This window comes from Triticum dicoccoides, chromosome 5B (genome assembly GCF_002162155.2).
Source record: "Triticum dicoccoides isolate Atlit2015 ecotype Zavitan chromosome 5B, WEW_v2.0, whole genome shotgun sequence".
In the NCBI taxonomy this organism is placed as follows: domain Eukaryota; kingdom Viridiplantae; phylum Streptophyta; class Magnoliopsida; order Poales; family Poaceae; genus Triticum; species Triticum dicoccoides.
The window spans coordinates 309,149,728-309,172,226 of NC_041389.1; positions in this window are offsets into that span (position 1 = coordinate 309,149,728).

Genomic DNA, 22,499 nt, shown 5'->3' on the forward strand with positions numbered 1-22,499 from the left:
TGATCTTAAGGGTGGCTACTATGAAATACGCATCCAAGAAGGTGATGAATGGAAAACCGCATTTAAGACCAAATTTGGATTATATGAATGGCTAGTTATGCCAATGGGTTTATCCGAAGCACCCGGTACTTTCACGCGAGTCATGCATTTTGTTCTTCGACCCTATATTGGTGTATTTGTTGTGGTCTATTTTGATGAAATCTTGTCTTTAGCAAATCCCTCAAAGATCATGTCACCCATCTTAGAACCGTGTTGCAAACCCGAAAGAGCGCCTTTGTGCTAATACAGACAAATACCTTTTTGGTGTTGATAAGCTTGTTTCTTAGGTTTCGCTGTGTCGCCTAAGGGTGTTCATGTCGATGAATCTAAGATCAATGCTATTAAAACTTGGCCCAAACCAACCAACTTTCAACAAGTGCGTAGTTTTCTTGGTTTAGCCGATTTCTATCGAAGATTTGTGAAGGATTTTAGCACCATTGCTTCACCTTTACATTCTTTGAGTAAGAAAAATGTGCCATTTGTTTGGGGACCATCCCAAGATACCACATTTAATGAGCTCACAAACTTGCTTACTCATGCCCCCGTGCTTGCATTACCCAACTTTGACAAACCTTCTGAAATTCATTGCGATGCTAGTGGTAATGGCATAGGAGGTGTGTTAACGCAAGAGAAGCGCCCCATAGCATACTTTAGTGAGAAACTTTCCAGAGCGCAACTCAATTATCCCATCTATGAGAAAGAGCTATATGCTTTAGTGCGAGTTTTGCGTGAATGGGAACATTACCTTCGCCCCCATGAATTTATCATTCATACCGATCATGAAACGCTTAAGTATCTTAAGGGTCAAACTAAGTTGAACAAGAGTGTAAGTGCATCTAGTGCCACCCCTAGTTGGTTTTGGAGTATTGACGACAAAGTTGGTTGAGGGACTAATGCGTTTGTGAGAATTGCAGGATAACGCAGGTAGTGTCCCTCATTGATTCGGTTTACCTACCGGAGATGACCCCTAAAAATGTATGAAGACATTGACGATAATGGTGGTATGAGAAGATATTCATATTGAAGACTATGACATGAGAAGACATTGCGTGAAGACTATGGAGCATGAAGACTGTGTGGTTTCGTTGTTTCCTTTTCTTCTTTGTTGAGTCATAGGAACCACCGTACTGTTAAGTGGGGTCCAAGTGAACTAAGTCAGAGTGACTGAAGTGATGCTCAACCCAAATCCTATGTCTTCGAGCGAAGACAATGAGAGCAAATCTTATCCAGAGTTGGATGAGTCAGCTTTGCTTGTAGCCCAAGTAAAGTTGTCGTGTGTGTTTGAAATCTGACCGTTGGAACACATGTCAGTTCCTTAGTGACCCAGGGTCATTTCGGACAAATCAGGTCGGGTTGCCTAGTGGCTATAAATAGCCCACCCCCTACACCATAAATTGGTGGCTGCTCAGAGTTAGTATACGGCTTTTGTCGTTTGAGAGCAACCCACCTCGAAGCATTTGAGAGAGAGAAATCCTTGCGAGGAAAAAGCCCAAACACCCAGAGCCAAAGAGTGTTAGGCATCACTGAAGTCTTTCTGTCTGTGTGACCTGAAGACTTATTACACTTGAGGACTGTGCATCCTCCAGCCGGTTAGGCGTCGCGTTCTGAGCATCCAAGAGTCATTGTGGATTGTCGGGTGAACGTAGTCTGTGAAGGTTTGGAAGTCTACCTTGAAGACTTACCAGAGTGATTGGGCGAGGACTAAGTGACCTTAGCTCAAGTGGAATAAGGTGAAGACACGGTCTTCTGAGTTGAATCTCAGCCTCCCTAACCAGACGTACAGTTGTCACAGCAACTGGAACTGGTCCAACAAATCATGTGTCTTCAACAAGCAACTGGTTCTATCTCTTCCCTCTTTTACTTGAGTTTGTCTTCATGAAGTCATTGCTTATCGTCTTATCTGATTGACTTCATTGCTTGACTACTATTGTTGATTGGCTTCATACTATCTTCCATCCTGATCCTACTACCTAGCTGCTATTAATCTTCGAACATTAATGCTATTGCATATTTGATTATGGCTTGCTTGTTGTAGTTTATCTTCCATTGCATATCAATTAGGTTGTTTCCATTGTTTGTCTTCGAAACTTCCATGTTTTGAAGACTTTCATAAAAATCGCCTATTCACCCCCCCCTCTAGTCGATAACTAGCACTTTCAATTGGTATCAGAGCAAGGTACTCCCTTGTTCTGTGTGATTCGGTTTAACCACCTGGAGTTTAGCTATGTCGACTGCAGGGATAATCAAAGTCTCCGCTGCTTGCCCCGTGTTCGATGGAACAGAATATCCCTACTGGAAGAATAAGATGCGCATGCATCTTGAAGCCATTGATGTCAACCTCTGGTATGTCGTCAAGAATGGCGTTCCCAAAACTGGTGAAGGTGTCACCCCTACTGATGTCAAGAAGTTCATTCAACTGGACTCGACTGCAAAGAACATCATCTGTGGTCATCTGACCAAAGGACAGTATAGCCGTGTGAGTGCTCTGGAAATGTCAAAGCTAGTTTGGGACTGGCTGTCCAAGGTCAATGAAGGCGTCTCTACACAGAGAGATCAGAGGATCAGTGGTCTTCGCAATCTCTTCAATCGCTTCAAGAGAAACGACAATGAAAATGTCCAGCTCACGTTTGATCGCCTCACCGACATCACAAATGAGCTTCAGGCTCTCGGCGCCACTGAGATCACCAAGCATGAAATTGTCAAGACACTGCTGAGATCACTTGACACCTCCTTTGACACCCTTGCCCTCATGATACAAGAACGTCCTGACTTCAAGACACTCAATCCGTCTGATATACTTGAGAGGCTCAACACACATGAGTTCCAGCTTTCTGAGAAAAGAGATATCTACGGCCCAACTATGGCCAAACTCGTGCTTTGAAGGCAAAAGTTGTTTCCTCATCTGAAGAAGAAGAATCTGACTGCGGTTCTGACGATCCTGAAGACATTGGAAGGGAGCTTGCTATGCTTGTGAAGAAGTTCCAGAAATTCACCAAGAAGAAGGGCTTCAGAAAGTCTTCACGATCCAGTTCAAGAAATGATGAAGCTTCCACTCAAGACAACAAGAAGACAACATGACACAAGTGTAAGAAGCCTGGGCACTACATCTCTGAGTGTCCTCAGTGGGACAACGAGAAGAAGAAGAAGAAGAGCAAGGAATATGACTCCAGTGACAAGAAGAAGAAGAAATCTTCGAAGTCTTGTTCCAAGTCCTCATCAAGGTCTTCATCTCACAAGAAGAGCTCATCTGGCAAGGCTCGTGCTTTTGTTGGCAAGGAAATGGATTCAGAGGAGGAGTCTGCGTCTAAGGAGGCAGAGGTGGAATCTGAAGCTGAGTCCGACTCTGGCGTTGCAAGTCTGGCTCTGGCGACAGCCTACGTCGCAAAGTCCATCTTCGACACTGAAGACAATGACTCCCACACCAACGCTGATGATGACAAGGACGATCTTGCTCCCACCTACTGCTTCATGGCACGCGGTGCCAAGGTAAAATCGCGTGATGCGTACTTTCAAACATCAAGTGAAGATGACTCTGATTGTGAATCTAAACCCAGATACAAAACACTTGCTAAAATTGCTACTGAACAACAAAGGGCTATGGAACATACTCAAAAATTGTTAGACAAAAGCGATGACCTGTTGGACGCGGAAATGACACGTTCACAGTCCTTAGTTGAAGACATAAAAAATCTTCATGCTAAGTATCAAGAACTTGAAAGTCTTCATGAGACGCTCTCAACCACTTATGAAAAGCTCTCCTATGATTATCTTCAAAGGAAGCAAGAGCTTGAGAAACTGAAAGTGACTCATGAAGATCTTCCAAAAGAGAATGAGTCATTTCGCGCTCAACAGATCAGTCCCGCTCAGGATGAATTTGAACCACCATGCTTAAAATGCATTGAGCGTGATAACACTAACTCTATTGCTGAATGTTCCACTACAGCTACTGTTGCTCTGTCTTCAACCAGTGATGTGGTAACTAACCCCTCTTCTGAGGATACCACTACTATTTCTGATGAAAATGCTATGTTGAAGACATTGCTTGAAACAGGGATGTATAAAAGTCTGAAAGGGCATCAGACACTTTGTGATGTCCTCAAAAAGCAGATTCTGAACCGAAACCCTAGGAAAGAGGGTGTTGGGTTCAAGAGGAAAATGAATGCTGATAGTTCCTACTGGAAGCCTGAGCAGTATGCCAAAACCACATGGGTTTCTGCAAAGGAACCTTCAGTGGATCCATCTACCTTATCTGGATTTACATGTGCTAATCCTATTATCATTGATGAATCCTTTGATGCAAACTATAAACTGTTCAAAAATCAGAATGGTGAAGTGTTTGCCAGGTATATTGGTACTAACTGCAGGAATGGACCTCCTATGAAGAAGATCTGGGTTCCCAAAAGCTTCCTTGAGAATCTTCCAGTGAATGTCATCATGACACCACCAGGGAAGAAGACAAACCCCAGACCAAAGGCATCATATGGTCCAACGGCTACTTACGAACACAAGACTGACTTGAGTCACCCTAACGCCAATGTTTTGCAGGGAAATCATACTCAGACTCATGAATATGAGCGTGTGTCTTCAAATCGCTATGTTCATAGAACTAAGAACTTTTCTGCTTATTCACATGAGTATCATTCATCTCCTGCAAGGCTATTTGCTAGGGCTTCAAAGCCGAAATTCTCAGATGCTGCACATAGACTCATTGCTTCTAAGCCACCCCTGAAAATGTGGGTGGTGAAGAAGAATTAACTCTCTTTTGCAGAATGTGGTCTCCAGCCAGCAATCAATGGCGTCCGATATAATTGTTGGGGACCTAAAACATAAAGGGACGCATGATAAAATGACTTACTATGTATTCCACATATGAATCACTTACCTGTCATACTGTGTGCTAACTTTCATCTATGCTGTGATAATCCATGTATTCAACAACTGCTTATGCTTCACAACATACCTTGTGAAGCCTATCCTCCTAACTGCACTGTAGGGCATGTCACCAAAAGCTTCAGAATGGATTATTGACAGCGGATGCACTAATCATATGACTGGTGATCAAAGTCTTCTCATGGACTCAACCTTACGTCCATCCGACAAGAGTCAAATCACATTTGCTGACACTGGTAAAGGCAAAGTATTGGGTCTAGGTAGAGTTGCAATCTCAAAGGATCAACACATGGATAAAGTGATGCTTGTTGAATCCCTTGGATTCAACTTAATGTCTGTCTCAATGCTTTGTGACTTAAACATGATTGTGATATTTGGAAAATATCGTTGCCTTGTACTAATGGAATCTGACAAATCTCTAATCTTTGAAGGGTATAGGAAAGGTGATCTATACATGGTAGATTTCTCAGCAGGTCCAAAACTTGCCGTATGTCTTCTTGCTAAAGCTTCAGAATGCTGGCTATGGCATCGAAGGCTGGGGCACGCTGGCATGAGGAACTTGCACACTCTCGTCAAAAAGAAGCATGTCATAGGCATCGAAGGTGTCAAGTTCAAGAAAGATCATCTGTGTGGTGCCTGCGAAGCTGGAAAGATGACAAGGGCCAAGCATCCTACAAAGACAATCATGACAACATCTCAACCCTTCGAGCTGCTACACATGGACTTATTTGGACCTACCCACTACTCCACCCTCACAACAACGGCGTGTCTCTATGGCTTCGTCATTGTTGATGACTACTCAAGATACACATGGGTGCACATAATTCTCTACAAGACTGAAGTACAAGATGTCTTCAGACGATTCGCCAATCGAGCAATGAACAACTATGGCGTCAAGATCAAGCATATCAGAAGTGATAACGGCACTGAATTCAAGAACACCGGGCTTGATCTTTATCTGGATACAATGGGAATCGCTCATGAATTTTCTGCTCCATACACACCTCAGCAAAACGGCATTGTAGAGCGCAAGAACAGAACCCGCATAGAGATGGCTCGAACAATGCTTGACGAGTACAAGACACCAAGAAAGTTCTGGCCTGAAGCCATTGATACAGCTTGTCACATCATCAACCATGTCTACATCCATAAGCTTCTGGGCAAAACATCCTATGAGCTCCTCACTGGCAAGAAGCCAAATGTCAGTTACTTCAGAGTCTTTCGTGCTAGATGTTGGATCAGGGATCCCCATCACAAGTCAAAATTTGAACCCAAAGCTAACGAAGGCTTCATGCTTGGCTATGGAAAGGATTCGCACTCTTACAGAGTCTTCAACCTCTTCCACTACAAAATCGTTGAAACAGTGGATGTGCGATTTGATGAAACCAATGGTTCACAAAGAGAAATTCTGCTGAGTACACTTGATGAAGCTCCTTCCTGTGAATCTATCAAGTTGATGGGAACTGGTGAGATCATGCCCTCTAAAGCACAGCCTGAAGAGGAAATTATCATTTCTGCACCAAACAAACCTGAAGACAATGCTCAGACCGAAGACAATACTTCCAATGATGACAATGATCAGCATGAGCAAGGTCTTCGTCCAGTTCATCCTCGTGTTGCAAATGAAGTACAAATTGAGAAGATAATTGATAGCATCAATGCGCTTGGTCCGCTTACTCGCTCAAGAGCAACACAGTTAGCAAATTTCTGTGGGCATTTCTCATTTGTGTCAATATCAGAACCCAAGAAAGTTGCTGAAGCTTTTATGGAACCTGAATGGATTCAATCCATGCAAGAAGAACTTCAATAGTTCAAGCTGAATAATGTTTGGGAACTTGTCAAGCGACCTGACCCTCGCAAGCATAACATTATAGGAACAAAGTGGATGTATCGAAACAAGCAAGATGAGCATGGTCAAGTCGTCAGAAACAAAGCACGTCTTGTGGCTCAAGGATATACTCAAGTTGAAGGAATTGACTTCGATGAAACATTTGCTCCTGTTGCTAGGCTTGAAGCCATTCGCATACTGCTAGCCTATGCAAATCATCATAACATCTTGCTATATCAAATGGATGTAAAGAGTGCATTTCTCAATGGCAAGATTGAAGAAGAAGTATATGTTGCACAACCACCTGGCTTTGAAGATCCAAAACATCCTGATATGGTGTACAAACTCAACAAAGCAATGTATGGCCTCAAACAAGCTCCTCGCGCTTGGTATGATACAATCAAAGACTTCCTGAAAAGTAAAGGCTTCAAACCGGGATCCCTCGATCCCACACTCTTCATGAAGACATATGATGGTGAACTGTTTGTGTGCCAAATATATGTTGATGACATAATCTTCGGCTGCACCAACCAGAAGTACAGTGATGAGTTTGGGTACATGATGCAAGAGCAATATCAAATGTCCATGATGGGAGAGCTAAAGTTCTTCCTTGGTCTTCAAATTCGTCAACAAAGAAATGGCATCTTCATATCTCAAGAAAAATATCTCAAAGATTGCCTGAAGAAGTTCGGCATGCAAGATTGCAAAGGTTACACGACGCCAATGCCAGCCAAACATCATCTTGGTCCCGATGACAATGGTAAAGAGTTCGATCAAAAGTTATACCGCTCCATGATTGGTTCTTTGCTTTATTTATGTGCATCTAGGCCAGATATTATGCTTAGTGTTTGCATGTGTGCTCGATTCCAAGCGGCACCAGAGGAATCGCATCACTTAGCAGTGAAGCGAATTCTTAGATATTTGGCTTACACCCCAACACTCGGATTATGGTATCCAAAGGGCTCAAGGTTTGATCTGGTTGGATTCTCGGATGCTGATTATGCTGACAAGGTGGATCGCAAGTCAACATCAGGCACATGTCATTTTCTTGGTCGATCACTTGTCTGTTGGTCTTCAAAGAAGCAGAACTGTGTATCACTCTCAACTACTGAATCTGAATACATTGCTGCTGGATCATGTTGTGCTCAGCTTCTGTGGATGAAGCAAACTCTCAAGGACTATAGCATCGATCTGAAGCAAGTCCCTCTCTTCTGCGACAACGAAAGTGCCATCAAGATTGCCAACAATCCAGTCCAGCACTCGAAGACAAAGCACATTGAAATACATCATCACTTTCTCAGAGATCAGGTTATGAAGAAAGATATAGATATCATGCACGTCAACACTGAAGAGCAACTCGCAGATATCTTCACAAAGCCCTTGGATGAGAAAAGGTTTTGCAAGTTACAATGTGAGCTAAATATCTTGGAATCCTCTAATGTCCTGTGATCAGGCACACATCCTAACACTTATGCATGTTGATGACTTAGATGTGCAACACACAAAGTAATGTATATCTTCAATCAATGAAGATTTACACTCTGAGTGTGAATACATTAACATGGAATTTGACTTCGGAGTGCCACGATAATTGTGCGTCGTGTCTGGGTCTAATACTTCCTCTACGGTGGGTAACGCCACCACCAAATTTCTCTGTTTGAAGTGTTTCACTCATGGCGTTATTTTGCAAAGAATTCGCATTTGGTTTGTCTTCAGTTTCAATTTATCTTCGTGATTTCTCTGCGCTATAGTGATTTGATTGCATATATATGTATACTAGCGTTCTATCCTCTACAGCATTCACTTATAGCTATGTCTTCAAGTTGAATCTTTTGAACTAAGTGAATGTGATCGAACCCTAATCTCTCTATGCTTACTATCTCAAACTCTATCTGTCCAAATCATATGCATTCTATTGAAACTGTTGAATGTCTTCTCTGCATCCTTTGTTAGCAGAAGACACAGAGACAAAACATCAAGTCCTACTTAAATGAATCATCTAAATTGTCGATATCCGGAGAAGCCGGAACGAACATCCGACATACTTGGCGGGCGTGGGAACGTGGGACAATACTAAGTATGTTGCATGCTTGCCACATACCCCTCAGATGTGAACCGCCAGGGGCACTAGCGTAATTGCACTGTGTCTCTCACCTACTTATAAATACTTGTCCCCTGCGGTAAAGAAATCCTTCTTCCACCTCTCCACCTCCGTCAAAACCCTAGCGCCACCACTAGCTCACGACGACGCCGGTGACGAAGCGCTTAGCTGCCGCGACTTCTCCGATGCCGTCCTCACACCGGCCGCGGACATCGTCCTCTCTGCCGTCGCCGTAGGTGTCCTCCGTCGCCAAGTTAGGGCACGGTGGACTGAACTGCTCGGTCTCTCATTCTTCCCATCTAGCAGTTCGTCGTGCGGTAATTATAACTCTATTTTTACCACCTTTTTGATCTTCATAGATTCATCCTACTTATCGAAAGTGGTTTCTGGCTACTAAATGTTAGATCTATTCTATCTGCATCTCATAATGCCTAGTCTATTCACTTAGATTTCCTATCTAGTTTGATTCCTCACTTGTACTTATTCACGGATTGGTACAAATCTGGAACCAACTCACCACATATAAGTGAATGTCTTCGCATCATGAGGTCAATGTCTTCAAACTGATTTATCTTCAAAATCTTCTGAGAATGCATATGACCTCTTCCCCTTCCCTCGCATCTCTGATGCTGTCACAGGTACATGTCCGTGGGAGAATCCCTTGGTTCTCATAGTCTGCATTCGTTTGCAGAATACTTACAGCATCATATCAATTCTCCTGAAGCCAGTTCCTGCTTGACCAGCAAGCGCAAATCTCTGAAGCCTCTGAACGTATTGAAGCCATTCAGCTTGAAGTTCATGGCTGCAGAAAAATCAGCAAGGAAGGGTGGCAGACAGCATCGTGGGGGAACTTCGAAGGATCTACCTGAGGATCTGGCAGAAATGTATAAAATAGATCCTGAAGAAGATTACAATCAGCGCAAGACTCGAATCCAATGGATTCGACGCTATTGGGCTGAAAAGTGGTACAAGTACAAGTTCGTCACCCAGGAGTATGCAGAGAAAAATGCTATCAAGAGCCCTTGGGGTGATATTCTCTATCGAGGCCTTCCCCCCAAGAACAAAGCTGAAGCCATTGCGCAAGAATTCTATCCTTGCATGGTCCGTGGGCCACAGCCTGAAGAAGCCAACCCATCATCATTGCTCTGGTGTCGCGACGACAATCTCTTCAAGCGCAACTTCCAGTTTGTTATGTCTTCCGCAAAGGAAAACAAGAAGTCATGGGGATTAGACTTCAATCCTGGTCCCTCTGCTCCCCGTGAGGATGGGACACGTGAAGCTGAAGAGAATAGAATTGGCCCCTTTGCAAACCTTGATGGTCTCATCTCCTACGTCTTGGTTCATGGTGCCAGAGTGGATCATCCCAACAATGATGCTGATTCTGATGAAGCCCCTGCTCCTACTCCAAGGCCGAAGAAGCCAAAGAAGGTTAAGGTTACATCATCAGCCGCACCTCCAAAAGCTTCTCGTGTGAAGCCATTGGCCACTGCACCTCCTGAAGCCAGTGTGCAGTCTGAAGATCAATCCCGTATCTCCAAGAAGACGGAGAAGAAAAAGCAACTTGTCAGGCATACTGATCAAGCCTTGACTCCTGCCGCCATTCTGCGTGAAGAACCCATTGATCTGTCAAGTGATGAAGATCTTGCTGATGATGCTCTTGAGCAGCTGATAAAGAGCAAGGAAGAAGCAGAAATCTTTAACAACTTGCCTCTCTTTGATGTGGCCATCATCCACAATTTCATTGATGAGTGGTTCGACACCCCAAACATCAGCTTTGAAGATTTACAGCTTCCAATTGGCCTCAGCGTCTCTTTCAATGGCGCCATTGCTTCTGAGCTGGCTCTCGCTCAGCGAATCGTTGAGCTCAAGAACAAGATTGATTATGAGAAAGCTCAATTCAAGAAGCATGTGGCCAAGCTAAGTGTTCAAGATGTCCGGAACTTTAAGGTCATGATGCATGAGCTTAAAGAAGCTTTTCTGAAGAAGCGCCAAGAAGATCAAGGCTCTCGTGAGAACATGAAGAGTTTGGCTCATAAGTGTGTGCTCGCCTACAATGAGGCTGAGAAGCGCAAGGCACTTGGACGTCCTGGCATTGACCCCAGGATGGCAGCAAAGAAAAAGAAGAAGCTTCCTGCTGATCAGCCTACGCCTTCAAGCCAAGAAGCTCCACGCATTATCTTCCCAAGTAGCATGACTGGCTCGAAGCCAAAGGTCACCACAACTGCTTCAGAACAGAAGAAGACGAGGGCTGCAGAGGTAGAAGCCAGAAAGAGGAAGAATACCGAAGCCTCTGATGCCACTCCCTCCAAGAAGAAGCGCAAGACCAAAAAGAATCGGGCTGCTCCCACAGAGCCTCTTTTTGTTGAACCCATCTCAGTGATTCATCCCGCATCTGCATCCCAAGAACTTCATATGACTGTTCATGAGCCTGCTTCCACAGAGGCTCCTGAAGCTGAAGATATTCCAGCAGCTGAACCCACCGCTGCTGAAGACATTGGTCATCATGAACCCACCGCTGCTGAACCCAGCGAACTCACCGCTGCTGAACCCAGCGAACTCATCAGCATTGGTCGTCCTCTAACGCCAATTGCACAGGATGATTCATGGGCTGATCGCCCTCAAGAACAAGACTCCCCCAACACTCCCCAAAAACAACAAGTCACAACATCCGTACAAGCTGAAGAGGATGAGGGCCTGCCCACTCCATGTCCAAAAGTGTCGCCAGTACTTCAAAGGCTTCGCAAAGGCCCAAGGCCTCAAGCTCCTCTTCCGAGTGTTCCAGAAGGAGAAGTGCATCATCAACCTGTTGCACGTCAAGTGTTTTCAGAAGCCACTCCTGCTATGAATGTCTCTGCGTCTGAAGCACCTGCTGCTGAAGACAATCCGGCTGCATCAGCCGATGAAGAACGTCAAGAAGAATGTGTCTCTACTCCCCCCATTCCTGAAGAAATAGTTCATGAAGTGAACGTGTCAATGCCTGACCCTCCATCTCCTCAAGTGGAGGTTGAAAATCCTGAAGTTGCCACAACCAACGCAAGTGAAGCCAATGACATTGTCATGGCTGAAGCTAATGTGGAGCTTGCAACAACCAGTGTGCCTGAAGCTAATGCGGCCACTGCCCCTGAAGCTAGTGAGGCTACTGCTTTTGAAGCACCTGTTGTCCAGCCTGAAGCCTCACTTGCTGCCACTGCTCCTATTCCGCCACCAAGGCCCTATACAGTTGAGCAGGCATATAACCATGGAGAGCTAACAACAGTCAAATGGCCCGTTCTGGTCCCTCTGCCTAATGTCTCTGGTCCTCAATTTGACTATCATGTTGAGCATAGGCCTCAAGTCCAGAAGCCCAAGCCAAGACTGCCAAGGTTTCCTGGTACTGCCACCGCTGTCGGGTCTCTCTATGCAAATGGCTTCAAGAGCCACAACACATTCTTTGACAGCTCAAAGAACCCCTACACGAAGCCAAGAATTGCATCAGATCGGTTCTGGAGTCATCAGCAGCGAAGCTATTACTCCTGTGTTCTGTATGATCAAGGGCGCATCTTCCCTCATATGCGCCTCGACACTGAAGCCATTACTGGACTCCCCTGCTTAGAAGAAGCACTTGACTGCTTTCGTGATGCTGGGCTGCTCAGTTTTGTCACAGATAAAGAACACTAGAATGAAGAACTATTGCTTCAATTCTATGCCACACTGCACATTCACGGCTACAACAGAGATACGAAGACTTGGGTTCTCGGGTGGATGACCGGAAACGTTCATCATGAAGCCAAAGCTATGGATATCATCGAGCTTACAGGCCTGTCCACTCCTGGAGAACTCTATGAACCTGGCTGTCAACATCATCGCAATGCCCTGGAAAGCATCTTTCATAGGCCTGAACCCAATATGAGTCAGATGTTGAGCATGATGAAGCCTTTGCCCCGTGACGCTGAATATCCAACAGAGTTCTTTGTTGAAGACCTTGAGTATCTGCCACGCACCATATATCACATCATCAGGCGGACTCTATGGCCTATCAAAGGACATTCATCAGCGGCAAAGCTTGAAGGAGCTATGAAGACTTTGGTCTTCTACATTTTCAATGGCATCAGCTTCAATGCACAAGATTTCTTCATCAGACAACTTGCTGCCTCCGGCTCTGATCTCTTTGGTCTAAAGTTTTATGCTCCATGGGTCATGCGCCTCATAAAGCGACACTCTACTGTCAACTATCAACCTTCTGCTCGCAATCATGTGATTTTTCTACCTGAGGTTGATATGTCAGTTGAAGCTATATATCCTGACCCAGCCAAGAAGCCTCTTTGTCTTCAGAATGCCGAGCACCAAAGCTTCACTCAACCCATTGAAGGTGTTCAAGCAGCTACCTGAATCTATCCATTGGCTGGAAATACTCGTCTGCCTCATCGAGCACCTACTGAAGCCACTGAAAGCACCATTGCCCAAAGGCCTCGGAAGCATTCTCGCGTTCTCAATGATCGAGAACTTCTTGTGGCCCTTTATCAGAAACAGGATAAACATCACTTTTGGCTCAAGAGACAGATGCAAAGCCTCTTGGTGGATGTCAATCGCATTCACAACCTTGCCACCAAGAATGCTTTTGTTGCTCATGAAACTTGCCGGCGATCATGGAAGAGTTTGACCCTTCTTAGTGCTGAAGCAGATCTTCAAGACGATGGCGTCAATGAAAGATTTCAGTTTGACTCCACTCCTCCACGGAATGTTGTCTTACGAAGAACTCCATCTCTTGAAGACTCTGAATATTCTTCCTCCGTGGCAACGGTAAATGCCAGAGTGATCAATGATGAAGATGAAGCTACTTCACCACCTCCTACTACTACTGCGCGCATCGACACTGCACCAAGTTCATCTGCACCGCCACCCAACGACGACAACCCTGCTGCTTCACCTACCCATCAAGAAGACGAGTAGATGATCTGTGTCTTAAAACCTTTTTGGTCATTACTGACAAAAGGGGGAGAAGCGTATGAGTCGATAGTCTTCAAGCGGGTTCAAATGGGCGGTTGCGTTATATTTTGCCTCGTGCTTACAACTCTTGCGTTTTGAAACATTTGGTTCTCTGAGTTGTAACACTTAAACTTGATGGTCGTCTGCTACTTATTTGCATTTCCATGTGCGATGATAACTTCCACACTTAGATCATCCTGCAGACATCCATTTTTCATTATGCATGTCATCCTATATGCTATATCATTTCATGCATGATGAATTATCTTCATAAGTTGAAGTGGATCTCCACAAGTACAACCTGCCATGTGCATTTGCATTCCAAAAGCAAAATTATTTATATGCACATCTTTAGGGGGAGCCCTTGCTACTTATGAAGACAAATTCCTATCCTTTACAATTTCACATACTTTATCCCCGTTGAAAACTTCAACCAGTTTGTCATCAATCACCAAAAAGGGGGAGATTGTAAGTGCATCTAGTGTCACCCCTAGTTGGTTTTGGAGTATTGACGACAAAGTTGGTTGAGGGACTAATGCGTTTGTGAGAATTGCAGGATAACGCAGGTAGTGTCCCTCATTGATTCGGTTTACCTACCGGAGATGACCCCTAAAAATGTATGAAGACATTGACGATAATGGTGGTATGAGAAGATATTCATATTGAAGACTATGACATGAGAAGACATTGTGTGAAGACTATGGAGCACGACGACTGTGTGGTTTCGTTGTTTCCTTTTCTTCTTTGTTGAGTCATAGGAACCACCGTACTGTTAAGTGGGGTCCAAGTGAACTAAGTCAGAGTGACTGAAGTGATGCTCAACCCAAATCCTATGTCTTCGAGCGAAGACAATGAGAGAAAATCTTATCCATAGTTGGATGAGTCAGCTTTGCTTGTAGCCCAAGTAAAGTTGTCGTGTGTGTTTGAAATCTGACCGTTGGAACACGTGTCAGTTCCTTAGTGACCCAGGGTCATTTCGGACAAATCAAGTCGGGTTGCCTAGTGGCTATAAATAGCTCACCCCCTACACCATAAATTGGTGGCTGCTCAGAGTTAGTATACGGCTTTTGTCGTTTGAGAGCAACCCACCTCGAAGCATTTGAGAGAGAGAAATCCTTGCGAGGACAAAGCTCAAACACCCATAGCCAAAGAGTGTTAGGCATCACTGAAGTCTTTCTGTCTGTGTGACCTGAAGACTTATTACACTTGAGGACTGTGCATCCTCCAGCCGGTTAGGCGTCGCGTTCTGAGAATCCAAGAGTCATTGTGGATTGCCGGGTGAACGAAGTCTGTGAAGGTTTGGAAGTCTACCTTGAAGACTTACCAGAGTGATTGGGCAAGGACTAAGTGACCTTAGCTCAAGGGGAATAAGGTGAAGACACGGTCTTCTGAGTTGAATCTCAGCATCCCTAACCAGACGTACAGTTGTCACAGCAACTGGAACTGGTCCAACAAATCATGTGTCTTCAACAAGCAACTGGTTCTATCTCTTCCCTCTTTTACTTGAGTTTGTCTTCGTGAAGTCATTGCTTATCGTCTTATTTGATTGACTTCATTGCTTGACTACTATTGTTGATTGGCTTCATACTATCTTCCATCCTGATCCTACTACCTAGCTGCTATTAATCTTCGAACGTTAATGCTATTGCATATTTGATTATGGCTTGCTTGTTGTAGTTTATCTTCCGCTGCATATCAATTAGGTTGTTTCCATTGTTTGTCTTCGAAATTTCCATGTTTTGAAGACTTTCATAAAAATCGCCTATTCACCCCCCTCTAGTCGATAACTAGCACTTTCAATTGGTATCAGAGCAAGGTACTCCCTTGTTCTGTGTGATTCGGTTTAACCACCTGGAGTTTAGCTATGTCGACTGCAGGGATAATCAAAGTCTCCGCTGCTTGCCCCGTGTTCGATGGAACAGAATATCCCTACTGGAAGAATAAGATGCGCATGCATCTTGAAGCCATTGATGTCGACCTCTGGTATGTCGTCAAGAATGGCGTTCCCAAAACTGGTGAAGGTGTCACCCCTACTGATGTCAAGAAGTTCATTCAACTGGACTCGACTGCACAGAACATCATCTGTGGTCATCTGACCAAAGGACATTATGGCCGTGTGAGTGCTCTGGAAACGTCAAAGCTAGTCTGGGACTAGCTGTCCAAGGTCAATGAAGGCGTCTCTACACAGAGAGACCAGAGGATAAGTGTTCTTCGCAATCTCTTCAATCGCTTCAAGAGAAACGACAATGAAAATGTTCAGCTCACATTTGATCGCCTCACCGACATCACAAATGAGCTTCAGGCTCTCGGCGCCACTGAGATCACCAAGCATGAAATTGTCAAGACATTGCTGAGATCACTTGACACCTCCTTTGACACCCTTGCCCTCATGATACAATAACGTCCTGACTTCAAGACACTCGATCCGTCTGATATACTTGAGAGGCTCAACACACATGAGTTCCAGCTTTCTGAGAAAAGAGATATCTACGGCCCCAACTATGGCCGAACTCGTGCTTTGAAGGCAAAAGTTGTTTCCTCATCTGAAGAAGAAGAATCTGACTGCGGTTCTGACGATCCTGGAGACATTGGAAGGGAGCTTGCTATGCTTGTGAAGAAGTTCCAGAAATTCACCAAGAATAAGGGCTTCAGAAAGTCTTCATGATCCAGTTCAAGAAATGATGAAGCTTCCACTCAAGACAACAAGAAGAGAACATGTCACAAGTGTAAGAAGCCTGGGCACTACATCTCTAAGTGTCCTCAGTGGGACAACGAGAAGAAGAACAAGAAGAGCAAGGAATATGACTCCGATGACAAGAAGAAGAAATCTTTGAAGTCTTCTTCCAAGTCCTCATCAAGGTCTTCATCTCACAAGAAGAGCTCATCTGGCAAGGCTCGTGCTTTTGTTGGCAAGGAAATGGATTCAGAGGAGGAGTCTGCGTCTGAGGAGGCAGAGGTGGAATCTGAAGCTGAGTCCAACTCTGGCGTTGCAAGTCTGGCTCTGGCCATAGCCTACGTCGCAAAGTGCATCTTCAACACTGAAGACAATGACTCCCACACCAACGCTGATGATGACAAGGACGATCTTGCTCCCACCTACTGCTTCATGGCACGCGGTGCCAAGGTAAAATCGCGTGATGCTTACTTTCAAACATCAAGTGAAGATGACTCTGATTGTGAATCTAAACCCAGATACAAAACACTTGCTAAAATTGCTACTGAACAACAAAGGGCTGTGGAACATACTCAAAAATTGTTAGACAAAAGCGATGACCTGTTGGACGCGGAAATGACACGTTCACAGTCCTTAGTTGAAGACATAAAAAATCTTCATGCTAAGAATCAAGAACTTGAAAGTCTTCATGAGACGCTCTCAACCACTTATGAAAAGCTCTCCTATGATTATCTTCAAAGGAAGCAAGAGCTTGAGAAACTGAAAGTGACTCATGAAGATCTTCAAAAAGAGAATGAGTCATTTCGCGCTCAACAGATCAGTCCCGCTCAGGATGAATTTGAACCACCATGCTTAAAATGCATTGAGCGTGATAACGCTAACTCTATTGCTGAATGTTCCACTGCTGCTACTGTTGCTCTGTCTTCAACCACTAATGTGGTAACTAACCCCTCTTCTGAGGATACCACTACTATTTCTGATGAAAATGCTGTGTTGAAGACATTGCTTGAAACAGGGATGTATAAAAGTCTGAAAGGGCATCAAACACTTTGTGATGTCCTCAAAAAGCAGATTCTGAACCGAAACCCTAGGAAAGAGGGTGTTGGGTTCGAGAGCAAAATGAATGTTGATAGTTCCTACTGGAAGCCTGAGCAGTATGCCAAAACCACATGGATTGCTGCAAAGGAACCTTCAGTGGATCCATCTACCTTATCTGGATTTACCTGTGCTAATCCTATTATCATTGATGAATCCTTTGATGCAAACTATAACTGTTCAAAAATCAGAATGGTGAAGTGTTTGCCAGGTATATTGGTACTAACTGCAGGAATGGACCTCCTATCAAGAAGCTCTGGGTTCCCAAAAGCTGCCTTGAGAATCTTCCAGTGAATTTCATCATGACACCACCAGGGAAGAAGACAAACCCCATACCAAAGGCATCATATGGTCCAACGGCTACTTACGAACACAGGACTGACTTGAGTCACCCTAACGCCAATGTTTTGCAGGGAAATCATACTCAGACTCATGAATATGAGCGTGTGTCTTCAAATCGCTATGTTCATAGAACTAAGAACTTTTCTGCTTATTCACATGAGTATCATTCATCTCCTGCAAGGCTATTTGCTAGGGCTTCAAAGCCGAAATTCTCAGATGCTGCACATAGACTCATTGCTTCTAAGCCACCCCTGAAAATGTGGGTGGTGAAGAAGAATTAACTCTCTTTTGCAGAATGTGGTCTCCAGCCAGCAATCAATGGCGTCCGATATAATTGTTGGGGACCTAAAACATAAAGGGACGCATGATAAAATGACTTACTATGTATTCCACATATGAATCACTTACCTATCATACTGTGTGCTAACTTTCATCTATGCTGTGATAATCCATGTATTCAACAACTGCTTATGCTTCACAACACACCTTGTGAAGCCTATCCTCCTAACTGCACTGTAGGGCATGTCACCAAAAGCTTCAGAATGGATTATTGACAGCGGATGCACTAGTCATATGACTGGTGATCAAAGTCTTCTCATGGACTCAACCTTACATCTATCTGACAAGAGTCAAATCACATTTGATGACCCTGGTAAAGGCAAAGTATTGGGTCTAGGTAGAGTTGCAATCTCAAAGGATCAACAAATGGATAAAGTGATGCTTGTTGAATCCCTTGGATTCAACTTAATGTCTGTCTCAATGCTTTGTGACTTAAACATGATTGTGATATTTGGAAAATATCGTTGCCTTGTACTAATGGAATCTGACAAATCTCTAGTCTTTGAAGGGTATAGGAAAGGTGATCTATACATGGTAGATTTCTCAGCAGGTCCAAAACTTGCCGTATGTCTTCTTGCTAAAGCTTTAGAATGCTGGCTATGGCATCGAAGGCTGGGGCACGCTGGCATGAGGAACTTGCACACTCTCGTCAAAAAGAAGCATGTCATAGGCATCGAAGGTGTCAAGTTCAAGAAAGATCATCTGTGTGGTGCCTGCGAAGCTGGAAAGATGACAAGGGCCAAGCATCCTTCGAAGACAATCATGACAACATCTCAATCCTTCGAGCTGCTACACATGGACTTATTTGGACCTACCCACTACTCCACCCTCACAACAACGGCGTGTCTCTATGGCTTCGTCATTGTTGATGACTACTCAAGATACACATGGGTGCACATAATTCTCTACAAGACTGAAGTACAAGATGTCTTCAGACGATTCGCCAATCGAGCAATGAACAACTATGGCGTCAAGATCAAGCATATCAGAAGTGATAACGGCACTGAATTCAAGAACACCGGGCTTGATCTTTATCTGGATACAATGGGAATCACTCATGAATTTTCTGCTCCATACACACCTCAGCAAAACGGCATTGTAGAGCGCAAGAACAGAATCCTCATAGAGATGGCTCGAACAATGCTTGACGAGTACAAGACACCAAGAAAGTTCTGGCCTGAAGCCATTGATACAGCTTGTCACATCATCAACCGTATCTACATCCATAAGCTTCTGGGCAAAACATCCTATGAGCTCCTCATTGGCAAGAAGCCAAATGTCAGTTACTTCAGAGTCTTTGGTGCTAGATGTTGGATCAACGATCCCTATCACAAGTCAAAATTTGAACCCAAAGCTCACAAAGGCTTCATGCTTGGCTATGGAAAGGATTCGCACTCTTACAGAGTCTTCAACCTCTTCCACTACAAAATCGTTGAAACAGTGGATGTGCGATTTGATGAAACCAATGGTTCACAAAGAGAAATTCTGCCGAGTACACTTGATGAAGCTCCTTCCTGTGAATCTATCAAGTTGATGGGAACTGGTGAGATCATGCCCTCTGAAGCACAGCCTGAAGAGGAACTTATCATTTCTGCACCAAACCAACCTGAAGACAATGCTCAGACCGAAGACAATACTTCCAATGATGACAATGATCAGCATGAGCAAGGTCTTCGTCCAGTTCATCCTCGTGTTGCAAATGAAGTACAAATTGAGAAGATAATTGACAACATCAATGCGCCTGGTCCACTTACTCGCTCAAGAGCAACACAGTTAGCAAATTTCTGTGGGCATTTCTCATTTGTGTCAATATCAGAACCCAAGAAAGTTGCTGAAGCTTTTATGGAACCTGAATGGATTCAAGCCATGCAAGAAGAACTTCAACAGTTCAAGCTGAATAATGTTTGGGAACTTGTCAAGCGACCTGACCCTCGCAATCATAACATTATAGGAACAAAGTGGATATATCAAAACAAGCAAGATGAGCATGGTCAAGTCGTCAGAAACATTTGCTCCTGTTGCTAGGCTTGAAGCCATTCGCATACTGCTAGCCTATACAAATCATCATAATATCTTGCTATATCAAATGGATGTAAAGAGTGCATTTCTCAATGGCAAGATTAAAGAAGAAGTATACGTTGCACAACCACCTGGCTTTGAAGATCCAAAACATCCTGATATGGTGTACAAACTCAACAAAGCACTGTATGGCCTCAAACAAGCTCCTCGCGCTTGGTATGATACAATCAAAGACTTCCTGAAAAGTAAAGGCTTCAAACCGGGATCCCTCGATCCCACACTCTTCACGAAGACATATGATGGTGAACTGTTTGTGTGCCAAATATATGTTGATGACATAATCTTCGGCTGCACCAACCAGAAGTGCAGTGATGAGTTTGGGTACATGATGCAAGAGCAATATCAAATGTCCATGATGGGAGAGCTGAAGTTCTTCCTTGGTCTTCAAATTCGTCAACAAAGAAATGACATCTTCATATCTCAAGAAAAATATCTCAAAGATTGCCTGAAGAAGTTCTGCATGCAAGATTGCAAAGGTTACACGACGCCAATGCCAGCCAAACATCATCTTGGTCCCGACGACAATGGTAAAGAGTTCGATCAAAAGTTATACCGCTCCATGATTGGTTCTTTGCTTTATTTATGTGCATCTAGGCCAGATATTATGCTTAGTGTTTGCATGTGTGCTCGATTCCAAGCGGCACCAAAGGAATCGCATCACTTAGCAGTGAAGCGAATTCTTAGATATTTGGCTTACACCCCAACACTCGGATTATGCTATCCAAAGGGCTTAAGGTTTGATTTGGTTGGATTCTCGGATGCTGATTATGCTGGTGACAAGGTGGATCGCAAGTCAACATCAGGCACATGTCATTTTCTTGGTCGATCACTTGTCTGTTGGTCTTCAAAGAAGCAGAACTGTGTATCACTCTCAACTGCTGAATCTAAATACATTGCTGCTGGATCCTGTTGTGCTTAGCTTTTGTGGATGAAGCAAACTCTCAAGGACTATGGCATCGATCTGAAGCAAGTCCCTCTCTTCTGCGACAACGAAAGTGCCATCAAGATTGCCAACAATCCAGTCCAGCACTCGAAGACAAAGCACATTGAAATACATCATCACTTTCTCAGAGATCATGTTATGAAGAAAGATATAGATATCATGCACGTCAACACTGAAGAGCAACTCGCAGATATCTTCACAAAGCCCTTGGATGAGAAAAGGTTTTGCAAGTTACAATGTGAGCTAAATATCTTGGAATCCTCTAATGTCCTGTGATCAGGCACACATCCTAACACTTATGCATGTTGATGACTTAGATGTGCAACACACAAAGTAATGTATATTTTCAATCAATGAAGATTTACACTCTGAGTGTGAATACATTAACATGGAATTTGACTTCGGAGCGCCACGATAATTGTGCGTCGTGTCTGGGTCTAATACTTCCTATATAGTGGGTAACGCCACCACCAAATTTCTCTGTTTGAAGTGTTTCACTCATGGCGTTATTTTGCAAAGAATTCGCATTTGGTTTGTCTTCAGTTTCAATTTATCTTCGTGATTTCTCTGCGCTATAGTGATTTGATTGCATATATATGTATACTAGCGTTCTGTCCTCTACAGCATTCACTTATAGCGATGTCTTCAAGTTGATTCTTTTGAACTAAGTGAATGTGATCGAACCCTAATCTCTCTATGCTTACTATCTCAAACTCTATCTGTCCAAATCATATGCATTCTATTGAAATTGTTGAATGTCTTCTCTGCATCCTTTGTCAGCAGAAGACACAGAGACAAAACATCAAGTCCTACTTAAATGAATCATCTAAATTGTCGATATCCGGAGAAGCCGGAACGAACATCCGACATACTTGGCGGGCGTGGGAACGTGGGACAATACTAAGTATGTTGCATGCTTGCCACGTACCCCTCAGATGTGAACCGCCAGGGGCACCAGCGTAATTGCGCTGTGTCTCTCACCTACTTATAAATACTTGTCCCCTGCGGTAAAGAAATCCTTCTTCCACCTCTCCACCTCCGTCAAAACCCTAGCGCCACCGCTAGCTCGCGACGACGCCGGCGACGAAGCGCTTAGCTGCCGCGACTTCTCCGACGCCGTCCTCACACCGGCCGCGGACATCGTCCTCTCTGCCGTCGCCGTAGGTGTCCTCCGTCGCCAAGTTAGGGCACGGCGGACTGAACT